Raw genomic sequence first — 12,954 nt, 5'->3', positions numbered from 1 at the left:
GTAGCTGTACAAGGGTTATTTGCAGTACGAGATAGTAAGGAGAAGGTCAGTAGTTGTGTCTGTCCAGCCAGACAGGAAAACTGCTGATTAGCTTCTGAAAAGGGGGAGAAAAAGACACATCAAAAAAGGATTGAAGGAAGAGGACATTTGGGGGTATGAGGGAGCATCCACTTAGATTAAATTTCCTTTATTCCAGCTATAGCAATAAAATTCCCAGTATACTGCCACCTCATATCCAGTTCATTGAATCCTTCTCTGATGGGCAGTTAGTTGCAAAGGATCTCTTTCATGGCAGGAGGAGGGGTGAGAAAGAGCTCCTTTGTCTTCGGAAAGAAACCATCTCTGCGTTTGAACTACTTCCTTCAACACTGATAAAAAAGGCCTTTCATCCTCTAAGTGCATCCATTTTAAACGGGAGTCAGTCAGCTTTTCAAAGTTAACACAACTTGATCAAAACTGAGTTAGCCTTGAAAACTGCACATTAACTAGAATGTGATGATAGATTAAGGAAGCAGAGGAAAAGTACAATGAGAAAAGTTCTCCAACTCTTTAAATATCTCCTGTAGGAAGCGTTCAGGCACTACCTCATCTCTTCTGCAACTCAAATGAGAGGGAAATAAAATACAATGTAGATTATTACTTAGACTTAAACTGGGAGGGATATGCCAACTCAGATGATCTTCTACAAGAGGTCTAGATGATTTTGTGAGCTCTGTGGGAGCAGAGCTGCTGCTGTGAGCTGCCTAAGGAAACTAAGGATGCAAGGATTCTGCTTATCCTACATCTTTGTGGTAAAAGCACGTGTTTTCCTCATGGCATTTTTACCCTCCAGCCTCGCTAAAGGCATCATGGCACAAAATGCATCAGCTAAAGGACCAAGAAATTATCTTGGCTACTGCATCGGAGCAAGTGTTGGCTTGTCAGCTGAGTTTGTTGATAAAGTAAATGTACATGGATGCAAATATAGATGATCTGGAGAGAAGCAGCCCAACTCATGGAAAGCAAGCCATCATTTTGAGAGCCCAGGTTATTTCTATATAGACCACCAGACAGTAAGTAATTTCTGGATGCTTCCAGCTTGGCCATAAGGGGCCTTATTTCTCTCAGACAACATTTTATAATGATTCAACTGCAGAGAGTTCTGTAAAGTCACAATTAACATGAGAGGAAAATAAAGTTCATAATGTCTTTTTGCTATTAAATTCTGAAACTGATGTCCTGAAACATCTCATCTCACTACCCTGTACTGACAGCAAAATTTATCCTGGTCTCTATCTCTTCTTTAGAGTATTTTATAGGAGAGAGAGAGAAGAAATATTACAGACAGAAAAGAAAGATTGATTTGCAGAAACACAAGTAACTGCAATATAGTGTTGCAGTGTCAAATTGTGAGTATAATAGCAGGGGTATTTCAATTCATGAAGCAATTGCTTGATGGCCCTCCAGAGAATCTGCAGCAAAATTAAGTCCCATAGGTTCTCCTACTGGGGCTGGTAATATTGCTGCTTCAAGAGTCCATGTATTTCAGACCTTAGTGACTCTTCTCAGCCCTGTTTCCTGTGATGTGCTTCTTATGACAAATAATACACAGAAGGAGCTGAGCCAATTTCCTGTGCTTTAGAGGCAATCTACTAAACCTTCCTTTAAGAATGGTTAGCACACTTTTAGTGATAGGGAAATCTCTTCAGGGCCCAAGCTGCAATTTCGTTATACCCTGTAGGTTATACCATTTATGAGAGTGGAAATAATCATGTAATTAAGGTTGCTACCTAAATTATCACGCATTTTTCTTATTTGTATGGCAAATTCCTCCATTAGAAAGTTGTTCTCAAATCATAATCTACAGAGAAATCCTGAAATCACAACTTCTATGCTATAAGGTCTAAAATGCTCTATCTCAGAAATGCTTTAATGCATTTCAACCCAATCAGAGGCTTCCACAGGAGCATGAGTGTTGCAGCTCCAGGTAACTGTACTGGTCCTATGGCACCCTTCAATTTCTGCTGGTGATGCTTCATTTGGGAGAATTGTCCCAACAGGGGAAACACACACAGTGGGAAGGGGAGAGAACTCCCATTCTACACAGAACACCTGGAGTCATCTCTGTTTCATAGCCTGTATTCGAGGGGAAAATGTATCTATTAAAGGTATGTCTACACTGAGACCATGAGGGCTCGGAGCAGAAGGTCTCAGGCCATAGGGACACTCCTTATAGCAAGCAGGCATTGACATTCCAGCTTCCCGGCTCCTGGTCCTCCCAGGAGCTGCGCTTGGCCAGCTTGCTGCCCACCGCTGTCAATCCAACTGCATGACAGGCACATGAGTGATGTACAAGCGGCGACTGCCATCTCGTGGGCAAGCGGACCAGGAGGCTTGAGCACCCAGCATCAAGCATCCAGAACAGCCCCAGAGGCAGCAATCACCCAGGGCGAGGAAAACACGCATCGGTGTCAATATGCCACTAAACACCTCTGCTGCAAGTCCGCTGAAATAGGGCTGAGAGCCAAATCTCCCAGCTTTGACCCAGCATCTTCCTCCTGCTTCGTTAGTTACCCAGAATGCAGGGTCTAAGGGTAGACAAATCTACTTTGAGTTTAGGCAGATGAAGGTGCTGGGTGTCTTTTAGATAGAGGCACTCCAACCTCCCCAAAACAAGTGTGGGCACATCACAGCTGATACTACAGAATCCACATTACTGTGCTCCAAGGATCAGCCAGGATCAGGGTCTCATTGTGTCTAGTGCCAGCATATTTCAAGATAGAGCTTAATCTGCAGTGTAGGTTATCCACACTACAAAAAGTACTAATATTTTAGATTGCTCATACAAAAAGTCCTAAATCTTTGCAAAAGTGTGACTGAGACTTATCTGCTATTACTTGTCTTTTCTACTGAGCTCACACTTCAGTGGCTTCACTGAGTAAAGCTGAGATAAATCACCAAGTGGCACATTTCAGAGTACGTTTTGCTCCATTTTACACCCAGCTGCAATTGTGTATGCACTTCTATTTACAGCACCCTCCATTTACAGTGTCCAAGGAATTCTACAGTCATTTCTTCATATAAGACAGGTCAACTTGAATAAGTATGGCTGACTGAATCACAGCACAGAAAAGTGACATGACAAAAGTCATGAAAAGAGTCATTGGAACAACCAATACAAAGGAGCCCACTATCATAATCATGTAATACATTCCAATCCACTCTTCATAACATCCTAAACAAATTCTGCCATTAGAGATACCAGAACAACCTCATTAAAACCAATGAGCTTGCATGGACGCAAATGGGGACAGAATTTGGCCAGCTCCCATTTTACAGCATTTGTAGATCTCTTTTTATAGACTATTTAGCTGCAATTATCTTTCAGAGCTAAGCCAAATGCACATCGGATAAAAGCCACTTTGGGTACCATCCATAAACATGACAGAAAAGGATCCACTTTTTAATACATGCATCTAAGTGTTCTTCCAGCAAGACTCACACCATGGTACCTGCTCCAGAAGGCTTTTTCTTTCTTTGAGGCTCTTCCCAAATTAGGTTTCAATAAGCTGAGACACTCCTTCATGAAAGTTTCTTCAAGAGCTCAGTAAACCACATCTCTGCTGTAACAATCCATCTCCCCAACACACATCAACTCTAAGCAACTCCTTCACCTCCATGCAACTCTACAGCCTTCATCTCTTCTATTTGCACTTATTCATGGCCAGCTTAAGTTCTGTAGTCAGCTACTTCAGCCCAGCTGGAAATAAGAAACATTAATCTGACTTCTGGCAGGGCTAAACTTGCCCTCCTATCCCTTAGCCAGCCACATTTAAAGCCTTCCTACTTCCCACATGGTTCTGGGCAAACCCTGACCCAGCTGATACCAATTGTAAAATTAGCTGAAACTTCCAAGGAGAAGGGCTTCATCCCTGTTCTAAGGGGTTTGGTGGATTGTGGGGTCCATTTTCCTGACTAGATCCATCTGTCTCACCACAGTCTACTTCAAGCGCTACCTAACAGCCCCAAGAGACAAAGGAGGCAGCTTGCAAGCCTGCTTCACTTCTAATTCAAACCATTTTAATTTCTCCTCCTCATCATCCTTTCCGAAGGCATTGGTCCCACGCCACTGCTTCTTTGGGGTGTTTCTGTAGAAGTCTGTTGTGCTGACAAGCCCACTATGTTCTTTCTATAAGCACATTGATGCTTTCTCAGCAGACAGAGGTTCATTGAAGCAATTCTTCTGTACACACAAGCTGTAATACAGTTTGCCATTCCCTGTGGGGAAAATAAGACATTGCAAAATAGTGAAAGCACGTAAAACAGGAGTCTTAGACCCCATCCTTCCTGCAGCTTCTTCCCTGTGGGGAAAGATAGCCTGGGAGCGTACACCATGTAATGGAGAAATAAACTGCGTTCTAATGCATGACTGGAATAAAGAAGCATGACACAGTTAGCTTGGCATTGCATCCTGATCAGTCAGATGGCAAAGACATCATGCTTCACTTAGCCCCAGTGTGTCCACTGTGTGACAAGTATGAAAAGATACGCAGAAGGGAGAGGAAGAGAAGGCTGCTTCTGGTCCAAAAGACCTTTGTGGCCCCTGCTGCACTCACAAAAAGGGGTCCTGAATAGAAGCCCAAATGAGCTTGGGGAATATTCATGCGGTCTTAATGTACCATGACTGCTGCCTACCAGCTCCAGAGAAGTTGGATTAATAAACTGCCTTTCGCTTGTGACACCTCGGCATGAATTTTGCATTAGGCTCAATTCAGTAAAGTTCACAACTGACACGCTTCCTTTTATGACAATCCTTTTCAATTGTTTTTTGCACCAGGATGTCATAAAGATGTTTGAGCTTTTTTTTTTTTTCTGGCGGGGAACTGTCTTTTATCTTGAAAAAGAGCTTTTATAACCCACTCATGCCGACAGCACTCTTGAATTGAGTTGGAAGGCAAAGCCCCTCGTCCGTTTATGCTATTAACAAGATAGTCATTTTCAGTGTGAATGAAAGCAGTGATGTGGTTGCTTCAGTGCTGGGCTTGTCACAGAGGAAAATTTCAATGCAGTGGTGCTGGGGCTGATTAACACACAAACGCATGATGTGATAAGATCAACAGAGCCTTTTGGAGTCATTAACGCAAGGGAAGTGGATCATGTCCACCAATTACAGCTTACATGGCACTTGCTAAATTTATCAGACCATGAATCTGTTCTTCCTTAATTGATAAGCTGGTGGCATGGCTGATCTGCATCCAGATTCTAGGAGTAAAAATGGATGGATGGATGGATGGATGGATGGATGATATGATTATATGTTTATCTCTTAATGATGCACACTGATTAGGTACTAGCTTTGTCAGCAACAGCTACTCATGTCAGGGATCATTTGAAAGATGAACCTCTATTGGAACTAGATGAAAATGAGGGGTAAATTGGGTGACTGTCTGGGAGAGAATCTGACTACAGCCTGACAAAATAAATCAAAGCTTTATACTTCTGTCCTGGGATACTGGGTCAGAGCCATTATACAGAACCCAGCCCTGCAAAACCTTACAGGACTCAGCTGTAGTCAAGTTCCTGAGCAGTTTCAGCTGTAAAATAAAGGAAATACAACCATAATACTTTTTTCTCGTATCCTTTGTCTTTCGGGCCTCTTTAAACAACATGACTCTCAGGGAAGGAAAAGCTCCTGATTATGCAGAGTCTTGATCTCACTTGGGGTATCACACCTACTCAGAAACATCTGGTTGGGCTGCAAAGACAGAGCAGGCTTATGTGTACAAACACCTGATGGCCCTGAAACAACTCAGCTTAAACATATAGAAGACAATCCAGACAGAGCAGGCAGGTTTCATCCATGTGTACTTTGGATGACTGTTCCACTGTGTTTCATAGCTTCAATTTGATAAACCACAGATTGGTTCTATAGCTTATCCCAAATAAGCCATCAAGACATATATTACCTCAAAATTGGGCTGGAAAAGTGATTCTTCAGTTATATAAAATGTATTGCAACTGCTTTTAATCCTGTGCTTACAAATACAAGTGTCTTGGTTGTTGCTGCATTCAGAGAACTGGGAGAAGCAGAACATCTAAAACCAGCTTAAACCAGCATTTTGCATAACCAAGGCAGGATTTTGGGGATATCTATACAGATTAATCTGACTCTGCTTCCTTACAAAGGGTCACATCTCTCATTTTTCACATGGGGAAGAGCTCAGTTTCTGGCTTAACAAGTACCCAACTATAATACCATGATTTTACATGTTCAGAGCTGTTCCCTGTCGTTTAGGTTGTGAGCAAAGAACATTTCAAGGGGAAGACAAGACTGTTTGATCTATCGAGGAACTGGAGTTTCTCACAGGGCTCAGAGGAGAGGATTGATGCAGTCAGTAATTAACAACCATAGGAAGGAAAAAGACACATGAGCCCAAGAGACCTCCCTAGGCTCTAGTAACTTTATAAAAACATGATCCTGCTAACTCTTGTTCCTTCAAATCAGCCATGGTCCTTTCTGTTATAAGTGACTCCTTCCCTGCCTCCCATAGAAACACCATCCTATATTGATGTGCTGTTTCCATAGCAACATTTAATTACTATAAACCCCCTGCCCCCTGTACAGCATAGGTAGTATCTGCAACTAGCATTTAGCAAGAAATAAAAGCAAGGAGTTCAGGCAGCAAAAGGCCTCGCTCCAATCTCAAGTATGTTTACAACAGTGGAGTGGTGCCTGTGCCCTGAGGAGGAGCAGAGATGCTCTGGCTTTTAATTATATGAGATGTACATAGCAGGTAATTAATACAGACAGAAGTCTGGAGGTGCCTAAGCTTCCAACCCTCTGATCAGCAGTGCAGACCCGGCACTTCTGATCATGCGTATGGGATGCAGCAGCCCTGTGCATGAGGTACCACCCCCAGTTTCCCCCAGTCCCTCCTTCCTCAGTGTCTGGGGGGGTCAGGGCCCAGATATTTCTATTGACACCCTGTGCACCCTCTCCCCCCTCCTTCAGGAGCCATTTTAGCATCTCCTGATGGAAAGCACACAGGTTGCAATTACAGAAAGGCATTAGAAACAAACGGTTCTTATCATTTATATGAACTGCAGATGTGTGGAGGCTTTTCTGTTAATAAATTCTGGACTGTAAATGGATCTGGCATGCAGTGTTGTGGTTTCCAAAGATGACAAAGCCTCTTGTGTTTTTGCTTATTCTGGCAGAGAACCTTCATAGCACAGTGCTTCCAGGGAGTTAAGAACAGGTGAGGATGCAAGTACACAAAGAAGAGAAGGCATGGTGCTCCTTCTGAGACACCAGACCCCTCTTCTGAAGTCCTTGGTTTCACTCTTTGCCTAATTTAATATATGAAAGCATCTAAGAAGTCATCTGGAATAAGGGCCACCTGAGCTAGGGCTGTCAGCAGATCATCTTGCATAGCCCAAGGGGTAACAGAGATTTTGGGGGTAAACCACTCTGATTGCAAGACACCATCCAGATAGACAATAATCCACAAGGTCTTCTCTCCTCCTTCATTTTAATGATGTAACTATTGCTTTTTTTCCCAAGTAACACTTCTGTAGGCAGCAGTGGGATTCCTTGAATTCGCAAAGGTCCTGAATTTGGTGATCTGAACAACACAGATACAGTCAAAATTAAACAGGCAGCAAGTACTAGTGATGGCAACAGCCTGCTTCAAGTGGGAAGTTGCATGACCTTCAGATTTCTGTTCTAACCAATATCCTTATATCTCCCCTTGTGCATGAACATGGGCTTTCACTCACACCCCTCAGATCTGCTGGTCTCTTGTGGAAAGATAAGGCAGAAACTGCAGGAGATACCCACCATCACCTCAAATCCAGCACTCAGAAAAACAGGTTTCATCCTCCCTCTCCCTGGGCTGTGGAAGGGATTTGCTCTGTGTGTCAGTAGTTAGACTTCATCCTGCCTTTGAACAGGAATATCTTGTTTGTCTGAAATATGTCATTATCACAGAGCTTCTCCTCTAGTCTAGTTGTCTGGAAATATCCAGGTAACCAATAGGTTACCTAGTATCTGAGTAGTTTTCTTTCCTGAAACTTAATCCTCGTATCTGTAAAGAGGAAGAAAACAATCTAGATAGAATTTTATAGCTAATGGTTTTTTGGACAGAAAATGGTTTTACAATGAAAATAAAATAAAATTAATAGTCTTTGTTGTAATCCTTCCATTAAAAAGAAATATGGAGAAATTTAAACTACAGAAAGAAAAAATAATAATGGAATTTGGAGTCAGTCCCTGAAAAGGGCCTTTCTGGTTGTCACTGAAACTCAGCATGAGGCAAAGGGAAGGTTTGCACTAATACAGTGATGTATTTTCTTCACAGTTTTCACTGGTGTGGAGAAGACGGGAAGGAGAGAAAAAAGAAACTTTCCCACTTGGATGCAACAATATCTGCTCTCCCAGGGCCCTGGCAATGGTCTGTTGGTTAATCCCCTTGTGAAAAGCTGCTTTGAGACTCTCCTATGGGACACGGCAAAATCAACAGCCAAACAACAGACCCCCAGGGGCTCATTTCTTTAGCTGGTACAGCACTCTAAATCTCTGTTACTTCAGCTTTATGAAACCATTATTATTTACTAGTACATAATCCTATTGATTTGGACATGAAGCGATACATAAACTAATGCAGGCAGGCAGGGCTGATGCGTGGCTGGCAGCTCAGTCTAAGTTTACAGTAAGCACTGCTGAAATCAGTGTAATTAACAGTGACACCAGTGAGCATCTGGGCCCTGGGCAGAGGTAAGCTTAAAGCCTTACTTCCCAGCAGCAGTGTTCAAGGAGGTGTCTGTGCTCACTGGTGGGACATGAGGCCTGAAGAAAAGTAATTAAATCTGTGGGAAGAGACCTGTAAATTCAAACACATATCAAATACTTCAGCTTTTGGCTAGAAAAGCTTAGCAACCAGAGTGCAGGGTCTGCCTACATGGAAAGATGAGACATTACATGGATTATTTAAATATATGGTACTGTATCACATACAAGTGCCAGCAGAGTGGAGGAGTCTCTAGCCTGGGAGACATTCAGGGCTCAGCTGGATTAGTTCCTGACAACCTGCTTGTGTGAGGCAATCATCTGGTCCAACACTCTGCTTGCGGTCTGTTCCAGCCGAAATTATTATGTGGCTTGAGGGTTGTATTATTTTTATGTGCTGCTTCAAATATAGGGCAAATATTAAACAGGATAAATACTTAAAAACATATAAAAATCCTTCAAGTTTCAGTCCTCTGCATTGCTTGTTAACACGGGTTAGCAGCATTCTAAGAGGCAGCATCCTCCAGCCTGCTACCAATTTTATGATGCCTCTTTTTCTTGGTCTTTTTGATGCTTCTTAAATTACACAGCCTGTCAAAAACTAGCAGGTTGTGTTCAGCGGGTGCTAATATAGCTATTCCAATGCAGGAGCTGGAATTTAAAGGGCAGTATTTGCTCGTGATAACTCAGAGGGAAGAGGAAAAAAGGCTCATAGGAAAGAAACAGTGTCCAATTTGGTTGCAGCAAGTGAGAGTGTATTTTGTAATAAAGTCTTAAACGTCCTTAAGATTTGGTTCTGAAACAGAAATTGAACCACATTTGAGAAGACTCAGGTCTGAAGGGAGAGAGCAGGGTATAGATGGGATGGCCTCATTAGGAAGGGGAATATCCTGTCAAGGGTAGTGCTTTTCTCTTTAGCAGAGAGAGCTCACAGCAGGCAATAGCTTTTTTCCTCCATCACATATTCAAATTGCTGCAAACACCATTTTGCTCAGTGCTGGGTACGGATTTTGCATAAGGCCATGTCCTTGGTCTGATAGAGAACAGGAATAGGAATAAAGAAGGCTCAGGGCAACATGAGAAGGAGACAGAAAAGGGGAAAGTGATGAATACTTTAAATTACTCAGGTTTGGAATCTCATCTAAACTCAGCTGCTCATCTAAACCTAACACTACAGCTGCTGGAGACTAAGCTGGCCTATGCTCTTCAGCACAATAATGCTTCACCACCACCCAGTTTTTGTCTGGGTTTTAAAATGACAAGTGCTTTGGCACACATGTGGCAATGATTTCGTTCTGCAGGTTCTCCCTCTTCAGTCATTTCTCTGAGCAGCAGCAACAGCAGAAAATGTGTGGCTGAGATCTTGGGTGTTTTAATGTATATAGGGTTTCAACACACCTATCTGAAAGAATATCGTCTAGCCTTGAGTGGGAGATGCTATTTGGAAGCGAGTAACTGAGGGATAGTGAGAAGGAAGAACGGTTGGTTTGATTTTAGACCATTGCCTTTGACACCCTTCATAAATAGTTAAAAACAAGCATTGAATTTGGATGTTGGCAGGTTTTGCATATGCTTTTTTTATGTAAAACAAGAATAGAAATGGGGGGGTTGAGTTCACATGGGGGCACGCTCGGCTGGTTTGTGGAATATTCACCACTAGAGGACTCTACAGCAATAGTTAACTGTCTCTTTTCCCTTTTTCTTCAATAGATGCACTCTTTCGTAATCCTTTCTGAGAGAACAAGAAATCCTGCTCCAAAAGTCCCGGGTGCTGAGCCTTGGCACTGCTGGGAATGTGTTTTTACAGGTCAGGTTTGGAAAGCAATGTTCAGACAAGGCCAGATTGGAGTCCTTAAGCTTGCCCCGCTTAACATGGCAATAAATGACCTCATTTTCAGGACAGCAACTCACTGCTACTCTGCTGGGAAGAAGGGTCCTGAGAACCTCCTGGCATCACCTTTTAGTTCCTGCACTTGCCAAAAGGAGGAAGTCTGTGGGTTTGTCTGCGTCATGGAGGTGGACAACACAGGGAAGTAGCCTTCAAGTCCTGGGAATGAATAGGAAGCACTGACACAATATTGGGCCTACTTTACAGCAAGGCAGTGTGTCCTCTCTCCTGCTAACACGATGCTGTCAGGACCCTTGCCCAGCTGGAGCCACTTGCTGCTTCCATTGCAGCCCCTTGGCTCCTTTTGGTAGCTTGCTAGCCAAAGAGGGCAGCCAAGAGCCCCAAGTGTGCCTCGGTCACGCTTCGTCTCTGCCTTGCTCATATTCAAGCGATGGCACAAAACTGGCCATTGATGGATAAATGAGGTTCTTGGGAGTGCTTTCTGATTATTTATTTATTTTCCCTCTGGAACTGCTCAGCAGGAAGTCTGGGTCTAAAACACAGACATTAAAACCCCAGGCAGCCTGCCAAAGTCTGCTCTCAGACTGTGAACACTGGAAAGCTTCACACTTGGGTCAGCAGCAGCCCTGCTTTGAGCCCCATGTGCTGATACAGGTGGATGAGCTGAGACCAGCTCTTTAGCTGTCCTTGGAAAGATGAGACCTTGTGGTGCTGGCCATTTGAGCTTCAATTCACAAGTTAGCTGAGTCCAAGGCTTGTGCTGGCAGGCTGGGCTCATCTGCACTATCTCGTGGTGTGAGGATGTCTCTCCTTCAACTTAGCTGCTAGGTCTTCCAATCCTATCAGTGCTTAGGCAGTGAACAGAAGGAGGCAAGGGTCTCTGACACCTTGGATGTTTCAACCTCCACCACAGGAAGGTAATGCTAGAAAATGATTGCTTGGATTGCTTCCTCTGAAGAGAAAGGGACAACCCATCCACCCACCTGCATTGCATAGGAAGACCTGATTCATGCAGCCCACTGATGCTCTGCCAAGACAGGTTGGATCATACCATCTCCAGGGCATGAACTTTTGCCCATGGCCTTTCCTAATTTCTGTGACCTTGGACACCTGCAGTGGATGCTTTTCTGCCTGCCCAGACCCCCATGGCCACAGTGCTCAGGAGAAGGCCAGCTCCAGGTCAGCACAAGGATACAGCCACTACTTCCATCACCGGAGAAGTCTCTTCCAAATTAGAGCAGTAATAAATCTGCTGTCAGTGAGCTGCAAACAGTCAGCAAATCTCCAAGGTTCCTCTCAAAGAGACATGATGGGGGTCAGGATCTTTATTCAGATACAGAGCACACTTAAAGTCTATGAGATGCTGTTTAGAGCCAGCTAGCCAAGCCAGGGGCTTGAAACTGTGGCAGTGGTGGGGCACAGCAGCCCTGGAATAAGGATGATCAGTGCCTACAGCTTCAGCATATGCAGCAAAGTCGTTTATCAGGAAGACCCCTTTTCTCAGTTGCCCTGAGGTTTGTGCCAGACCAGGATTCAACATCCCTCTGAAGCAGAATGGCGTTGAAGGCAGAAATGGTTTAGGGTCCTGTTACATTTCTCTTCACCACTCTTTGGAGTTTCTGTAAATTGCCCCAGTGCCAAGAAAACCCTTTCCTTTACAACAGCTCTAAGTCACTTGTTCCAAAATGCCTTTGATCTCTGGTGGTTTTCTGCCAATGTTTGGAGTGTATTGTTTGAAATCAGTAACGATCCTATTTATGAACATCTTTCAGGTGCAAAAGACCTGGGTGTTGGTTTACCCATGCAGCATGTTCCCAGGGCCGTTAGGAGTAGGGTGTGCAACCAGCAAGAGGGGGGAGTCCCCATTAGAACTACCCATGAGGTGCACGCTGTCCCGTGATGTACCATGGTGCACCCAGATAAACAGAGCAGCCAGGGTGTGCTGCCATGACCCCAGCTAGGGGAGAAAGAGGATATTAAAACAAGAATGGGGTTTGAATGCAAAGCTTCAGCACAATGGGGATCTCTGCAGTGCCAGCACGTTTGGCAGCTGGGGCCACCTCTTGGTAGCCCTGTTTTGCAAACAGCATTGCCAGACTGGGGTGGTGGTTTAATACCTTAAACAGAAGACACTGAAACAAGAACACACAGAGCCTTGCCTGCCTGCACCTCTGGAGGAAGCTGGAAGGGCTGAGGGAGGGAAGGAGGAACAGTGTCCTGTGCTTTGCTCTAGACCATTCACAGGCACTGCATGCCACGGGACTCATTTTGTGCTTGAACACCCAGTTGGAGCGAAGCAGGGAACATTTTTCACCATCCTCTTATTTTCTTCCTTTGT

This window comes from Neopsephotus bourkii, unplaced genomic scaffold (genome assembly GCF_033783945.1).
Source record: "Neopsephotus bourkii isolate Nb327-2 ecotype Australia unplaced genomic scaffold, CSIRO-AGI_Nbou_v1 NB_1572, whole genome shotgun sequence".
Lineage (NCBI taxonomy): Eukaryota > Metazoa > Chordata > Aves > Psittaciformes > Psittacidae > Neopsephotus > Neopsephotus bourkii.
The sequence above is the reverse complement of the archived record's forward strand: the minus strand, read 5'-3'. Positions refer to the sequence as shown.